The sequence below is a fragment of the Myotis davidii genome, unplaced genomic scaffold, assembly GCF_000327345.1.
Source record: "Myotis davidii unplaced genomic scaffold, ASM32734v1 scaffold1205, whole genome shotgun sequence".
Classification (NCBI taxonomy): domain Eukaryota; kingdom Metazoa; phylum Chordata; class Mammalia; order Chiroptera; family Vespertilionidae; genus Myotis; species Myotis davidii.
Genome location: NW_006295739.1, coordinates 51,019 through 58,961, shown reverse-complemented (window position 1 = coordinate 58,961; position 7,943 = coordinate 51,019). Strand labels below are relative to the sequence as shown.

At 49.6% G+C, this 7,943-nt stretch overlaps 1 protein-coding gene and 1 pseudogene across 1 annotated transcript in view; both read left to right on the top strand.

Annotated features, from left to right (window-relative positions):
* Positions 1 to 5,676, top strand: part of LOC102761994 — a 17,667-nt pseudogene extending 11,991 nt beyond the window's left edge.
* Positions 1 to 7,943, top strand: part of LOC107184183 (zinc finger protein 584-like) — a 46,194-nt gene that overhangs the window by 881 nt on the left and 37,370 nt on the right. The gene's annotated exons all lie outside the window — the stretch shown is intronic.

Here is a 7,943-nt window from a genome sequence, read left to right as displayed (position 1 = left end):
GTTTGGCAGCCAGTGGAATTGTGAGTGACAGGTCCTGCCGTGCATGGGCTCCAGAATGTGCAAAGGCTTGGAGTGAAGACTCAGCTGATTCAGGGACCAGCAGGGGTCCATTTTATGAAAATAGGAAATGGAAACAGTGGGACAGGAGTCAAGTGCAGAGGAGCTTTGTGACCACTTGGGTTTCTGTTCTGCTGGTGATGGGGTCATTGGGGTCACGGGAGCAGTAGAGCAGGAGACCTGTCCCAGGTCTCATTAGACTCCCTGTGGCTGCAGCCTGATGCACAGGATGGGTGTGAGGACGGAGGTAGGTAGCCCAGGACGGAGGCTGCTGTGATAGTGCTGGTGAGTGTGAGGGTACCTGGAGCACAGTGGTGCCTGTGGGTGTGGAAGACGCAGTTGCGTATGGATCAGGGTTGTAGGTGTTGCCACCTGGATTTTCTAATTTTTAGGATTGGAGAGAGAGGTAAGAATCACAGAGGATGTGAAGGTTGGATTTAGCACCTGAAGATATGAAAGCACCAGCAAATGAGGAGAAATTCATAGTCAGAAAAGCAGTGTTCATGGGGAATGTAAAATTTTATATTTCCCTGTTAAGTTATGAGATATTTCAGAGACCAGTCAATGACCATCTTGAACTCTGAGGAGTTCAACATGAAGACTACTTAAGAAATAACCATCTGCACCAGGGAGGAGTTGAAGGTCACCTACTTTTATTGGAGGTAGAAGAGTAATTCAAAAAAGGTTAGACGTTGGCTAGTGTATATTTACTTCTTCTTTTTTTAAATATATTTTGTTGATTTTTTACAGAGAGGAAAGTAGAGGGATAGAAAGTTAGAAACATCCATCAGCTGCCTCCTGCACACTCCCTACTGGGGATGTTCCTTGCAACCAAGGTACATGCCCTTGACTGGAATCGACGCTGGGACCCTTGAGTCAAACCGGTTAGGGCCATATTTACTTCTTAAACACTCACCCAGATTTCTTGTGACCCTTTGTGTAGCCTGGTATGTTGCACCCAGTTTGGTTGATTTGCTTATGGGCATGAGTGGGCATCTGTGAGACTCACTGGGCGTGGGGTAGAGGGCCATAGGCTGTGAGTGGAGAAGGACATCAAGTGCAGCAGCAGTAGAGCTGGGCTCTGGATCGGGCCATATTTACTTCTTAAACACTCACCCAGATTTCTTGTGACCCTTTGTGTAGCCTGGTATGTTGCACCCAGTTTGGTTGATTTGCTTATGGGCATGAGTGGGCATCTGTGAGACTCACTGGGCGTGGGGTAGAGGGCCATAGGCTGTGAGTGGAGAAGGACATCAAGTGCAGCAGCAGTAGAGGTGGGCTCTGGATCACTGAGATCTGATGCCGTTCTCAATAGGTGAGGTCGAAGGAAAAAGCAAGTTGGGAGGGAGGCCTTCATAGCAGAACTGAAGGCTTTGTCTTGGGTTGGGGCACTCAGAGTTAGGTCAGTGCAGTGGGGCCTTGACTTACGAGTTTAATTCGTTCCCAGACCGAGTTTGTTAAGGAGCTCGTTAACTCAAATTACTCTATCAACCAATGCAAAATATCGGTAGAGAGACAGGTGGTATCTCAAAAAACTCGTTAGTTGGGACACTGGTAAATCAAGACCCCAGTGTACTTGATACTGTTTATACTTGCCATGCAGTCCCTGGAACACACATGCTGAGTAATGATTAAGTCCAAGGAGATGTCTATGGGAGCTGGGGCTACAGGACTGCACGTGTGAGAAAGGTGTGGGAGGAGGAGTGATGGGCCCTTGGAGAGGGAGTGTGAATTCATGGCCACAGATCCCTGATTTTAAAATAGAAGGAATGAAGGTTGAGTCCATTTCTGCTGTTAACTGGGGAATTTTAGGGTAATTCCTGAAAAGACGGGTGTTGTGGCACTACATGCCAGTTCCAGAAATTAGGTGTCATATAGGTGCACACCTGCCTGTTGTTGTTGGGCTGATACAGTGATCATTGGGAATGGGATAGCAGACATCAGTGTCACCTGGGCTGGAAAATCTCTACTGGCTTGGGGAAGGGAGAAGGGTAAGAGAGAAATACTTTACAGGGGGGGTGAGTTAGAATGTTGAAATGAGGGTGATTAGAAAATATCCCCTCCTCTTCATGGTGAATATGTTTTGCCTTTAAAGTTTTGACTCTGGGAATGAAGCTGTATGGGAGAAGTGGGATACAAAGAATTATGTGAAACAGGTAGAGCAAAGTGTTGGCCTCAGCACCCTAGGACTGGAATCGAACGGGTGACGAGTGATGCCATGTTTTTCAGGGACTTGGAGGGAGAATTTGTTGTACAAGAAGGATATTGACCCACAAGAGCAGTGTCCAATCACTCACATCTCTATTTATGGCCAACATTTATCTGTCCCCTGTGTTGGTGACACCCATTGTGTTGACCCTAAATGTGAGGCCCTGAGGTCAGGTATTCCTGAGGTGATGCCCTTTCTTTCTTTATTCTCAAAACATAGCTTTCTCTCTCCCATAGCCAGACCACGGTTTCTGCTAATTTCCACCACTGTCTTGTCAAATGTGCTGTGGCTGCCGGTGCTGAGCTGTGTGGAGAGCCCTGACCAATGGACTGCACGAACATCCCTGACACCCATTGCCTCAAAATGTGCAGAAAGTGTATGGAAAGTGGGAGTCTTACAGGCAGCTTAATGGGTCCCACCTTCCTCTTCCTCTCCCTAGGAGGGTGACAATATGCACATTCATTCACTTCTTTCCCCTTCCTCTAGGGAAAGGTGCTTTATGGCAGCCTCTGCCAGGTTATGTTCTTCACTTACGTGAACCTTGGGCTTTTCTTTTAAAACCCTTGTTCAACTGTTGTTTGTAATGTTACCTTAGCTGAGTACTGTTGTGGGCCAAATTGCTCTGAGCCAGAGCTGGCTGCTCTCCTCCGTTGTCTTTAATTAATACTTGGAATAGTTAGGGTTTATGCATTGGTACAGTAGAAGATCAGGAAGAAACCTGGTTTCCCCATAGGGTGAACATGCAAGATGGTCTCAGAGGCGTTTTGGCCATGCTGAATGACAACTGGGTGAAGGTATCACATAATGGTGGTGGTCAGATAATACCAGGAACCAGCTAATTTCCATCTGTGTTTAGGGAAAGGTGCCACTGGCTGCCCCCCATTTCTACCTTCTCTTTCCTATACTTGACACTTTGCTGACTTGGATTTCATCTGTGACTTCCTGGGTTATGGCTACCTTCACCTTTGTCACCATTTTGCATCACCTGCCCCTCTGCACTGCACCCTGTGCAGTATTCTCCTACGTGGACCTGCACATGTGTGATAGGTGCACATACAGGCTTACGTAGTCCTCAAAGACCTGCTACTTGCTTATTGAATTTTACTTGCAAGAAGACATAAGCATCCTTCTGCACAGCTTGCCCCTGTCACCAGCAGACCAGCCCTGCTCAGCACTGTTAGCAGAGGCCTGAGCTGGAAATCCATCTTCTTTTCCACCTGGTCCTTGCCATGTGTGTGTCATGGTTCTGGTGAGGTCTTCCCTGTTTTGTGACCTTCAGAGGCCCACCCCTTCACAACAGCTTCTTACTAATTCTTCCTGCACATCTCTTGTTTTCAGACAATTTCATACAACCCAAATATTATGTGCAAAACATTTTCACAATGGAATTTCCCGTCACCATAGTCAACATTCAGTTTCTGCTCATTTCTCTCTTTTCAGGTTGCTGGCATAAAACAGATGATGGGGAGGCCTGTTCTGAGCAGAGTGAATGTGTACAAGGAGAGTCACAGGTCAGGGCTTCTGAGACAGAGCCAGCAACCCAGAGGACCCTTCGGTGTAAGTGGTGTTTCTCAGTGTTCAAAGATATTCTGCACCTGACTGAGTCACAAGCAGCAGACCTTGAGCAGAAAGCCTTCTTCAGGGATGCATGTGTGAGAGACCTCTATTTCAGTGCAAACCTGCATCTGCAACAGAGAGATGGCCCTGGAGAGAAGCCCTGGAAAGTAGCTGTGGATAGGGCCTCGTTTGTGACCAGGTGCAGCTTCCAATCTTGGGTGCCTTCAAGGAATGGAAGGGTTGGGAAAGTCTCCCCAGGCATTTCAGGGCTTCTCCAGCAGCAGGCCCCTCTCAACACTTGGGAGCCACACAGTGGAAGTGAGATTTCACGGGAATTTGTGAGTGGAAAAAGTCATTATAGTTGGGGTGGACATGAAAACACTGCCAGTAGCAGTGGGAAAGTCGTTCGATATCAGAGTGTCTGCTCTGAAGAAGTGAATAATGAGGGTAACAAATATGGGGAAGTCTCTATACGTACATTTAACCTCAATCCACATAGGAGAGTTCACACTGGAGAAAAGCCCTATGAGTGTACTGATTGTGGGAAGTTCTTTAGAAAAAGCACTACCCTCATTGAACACCAGAGAGTTCACACGGGAGAAAAGCCCTATGAGTGCACTGATTGTGGGAAGTTCTTCAGGCAATGCTCTAACCTAAGTCACCATCTCCTTGACCATAAGAGAATTCACACTGGAGAAAAGCCATATCAGTGTAGTGATTGTGGGAAGTCATTCAGTCAAAAGTGTAACCTCAAGAGTCACCAGAGAACTCACACTGGTGAAAAGCCCTATGTGTGTGCTGATTGTGGGAAGTCATTCAGTCAGAAGTGTAGCCTTAACGTTCACTAGAGTGTGCACACTGGTGCAAAGCCATATGAGTGTAGTGAATGTGGGAAATCATTTTACTCCAGTCATCATCTCCTTAACCATAAGAGAATTCACACTGGAGAAAAGCCATATCAGTGTAGTGATTGTGGAAAGTCGTTCAGTGAAAAGTGTAACCTTAAGAGTCACCAGAGAACTCACACTGGTGGAAAGTCCTATGTGTGTGGTGATTGTGGGAAGTCATTCCGTCAAAAGTACAGCCTTAACATTCACCAGAGAGTGCACACTGTTGCAAAGCTGTATGAGTGTAGTGAATGTGGGAAATCATGTGGGTCCAGTCACTATCTCCTTAATGATAAGAGAATTCACACCGGAGAACAGCCATATCACTGTAGTGATTGTGCGAACTCATTGAGGAAACCCTGTAACCTCATCCAACACCACAGAGATCACTTTGGATACGAGCATTCTGAGTGTAGTGATTCTGAGAAGTCATGCAGGCAAACCGCTGCTCTCACATATCATCAGAGGGTTCACACTGGAGAAACGCCATATGAGGGTGGTGATTGTGGGAACTCCTTCAGTCAAAGCTCTATGCTCACGGGCCACAACAGAACCCTGTTATTAGACACCTGTCTGTTTTTCTTCCAGCCCTGCCTTTTATTGCCTCTACAATCAGGCAGTTCACATTGAGTCTCTGAGCCTGGTTTCCTCCCCAGGAAATAGATGGTTAATCCATGTCAGGTTGCGGAGAGGATCAAATGATATAATTCTTGTGAAGCATTGAATCCAGGGCCTGGCGCGTGTAGGGCACATTCAGTAACTGTTAGCTCCATAGCTTCACAATGTGTGCTGACTGCAGACATGCAGACAATGTAGGAAAAGTCTACTTGTTACTCTTTGTATCTTTTCAAGTTTTCTTTTCAAATGAATAGGATAGGATTGTGTATGTTCTCTCATAGCCGGCTGTATCTTGTAAACATGTGAAATTTGTAAGTTAGAAATAAAAGCTCTGACAGCTGGAGTGGGTCTGTTGTGTGCGTGTCATCTCATGTACAGAAAGGTTGCCTGTTCGTATCCTGTTGAGGGCAGAAGCAAGGTTCCTGGCTAGATGCCATTGGGGAGGGGAAGGGGGGAATGCGGGAGGTAGGCAATCAGTGTTTCTATCTCATTTCCTCTCTAAAGTCAATTTAAATATATATATATATACATACACATATATAATCTCCATTTAGGTTTGTAGACTTCTGGAATAATAGAAATAACACTTAGCCTCCTGAGGAGCATTCTGAGCTTGACTTAATCTGAAATATTTCTAAATATGAGAACAGTTGCAGACAATACTCTCGATATTCCAGAGTCAAGACCCCAAATCCTAACGTTTTATTTCCCAATGCCACTGCCCTTCTAGCCCCCCACCCGAACACCAGTGTTTACAAAGGTCAGTGCCTGGTATCATCATGCCATCTGCAGGGCCATGAAAAGTACATTCTCCAAAGGGCAATGTGCCTAATGATGGCTGGGTTTAGCCAATGAAAACCCAGGAAAAGCACATGGTCCCAGTGCTTATTGGTTTGGGCGGGACTTGCGTTATCCTCCACATGGTGGTCATTTTGACCTCTTCGTTGTTTTTATGGAGGCAGAGGGTCCAGGACTGGGTTATAATCAGGAAGGGGCTTCATGGGCAGCGGCCCGGCTGTGCAGGGTGTGTCAGGCTCGTGGAGCCCCCACTGGCAGGATTAAGGCCTCTGTGCCTCCCAGACTCCTCTCTCCTCAAAGGGTTCGACTCAGCCTCATCCCATTTACCCTCCATCCGACGGTGCTGGCGCGTGTCTGGTTCTGCAGCCCAGGTCACAATGTCCAGAACAGTGAGTCCCTCGTGGGTGATGTGCCCTGTGGTGGGGGAAAGGGGCTGTGGGCCTCGATGCCACTGTGTGAGGACGTGGTGGTGCGGCTGAGCCAGGAGGGATCCGCAAACCCAGGTCTGTTTTGTGTCTAAAGGCGACAGCAAGCGGAGGCGAGGTTGTGTGTGAGCTTTACTTTCATTCTCAGGAAGCCGGGGTCATCGTTTGCTGTGATCAGTAGATGGACATTGCTTGAGGGAGGGTTCTGATGTTTTCCCAAAACTGCCCAGAGGAAGAACAGACTAGAAGGGAGAGGCCACCAGGAGGGGCTGCAAGGAGGACCTTTAGGACAGTGTAGTTGATGAGGTCACTGGCAGTTGTGCACTGGACTGCATGCTGATGGCTACAGGCATCACGCAGCCCGGGGCTGGGCCAGGTTCCTGAGTAGCCAGGGTGGGTGCCAGGCCCTCACAGCCCTTTAGTTCCCACAGGTTCCTGTGGGGGCCGAGCCGCTGAGGACACTGGGCTGTGGGGCTCATGTCAGGGCCTCACACTCTGTGGCCTCTGAGGTCCTGGAGTCCTCGGGCTGTCCAGCCCCTTCTTATCCGGGGACCTGGGACCTTGAAGAGACACTCAGCCCTGAATCCTGAGTCATGTGTGTGAGGACACAAGGGGGCGCCAGCTCTCCTCGTGCAAGTGCCAGGACCAGGAGCCGGTGGGGGGCCAACAGGGACTGAAGGAGGAGGATGGGGGTGGGAGGTGGGGGGCGGGAAGGACGCAGGTGACCTGCATGGCGGGAGCCAGGTGCCTTCACCCCCCAAGACGTGGCAGCCTCCCAGTCCGAAGGGCAGGGGCAGGTGGAGGGCGGCAGGTCTCCTGAGCTGCAGGAGGAGGAAGGACAGGCCCAGGGAGAAGGCTCCAGCTGAGCTCTACTCGGGCGATGGGGAGCCTCACCCACTTGGGGCACAGGCTGCCCTGCAGACCCAGGAAAGTACCACATCCCACCCCCCTCACGCCCTACGCCCCTCCTCGGCAACAGCCCAGAAAACGCTCAGCTCCGACCCCAGGGAAGGTCTGAACACCTGCCGGCCCTTCCGGCCCATAAAAATATCTTTGCGTTGATTTGAGAGAGAAGGGGGAGGAGAGATGAAACCACTGGTGATGGGAGTGGATTCCCCCATCCCCTGCCATCCCCAAGGTCACAGCTAGGGCTGCGGGAGAAAACTACATCACCCAGAAAGCACTGCGCCCACTTCCGCTGAGGTGAGCTCGTTTAGGTTCCTGCACTTCCAGTTAGGGCGGGACTTCCGGTACCGTCTCGCTAGCGGACGTTGTGGCTTCTGGTAACGGACCTCTTCGGTGCGCGCGCCTGAGCGTTGGTGGCGCGAAGGAGGAGGCGAGGGAGGCGGCGTCCCCGCTGCGCAGGGCGGGCCTGCGGCTGGTTGAGCCCCA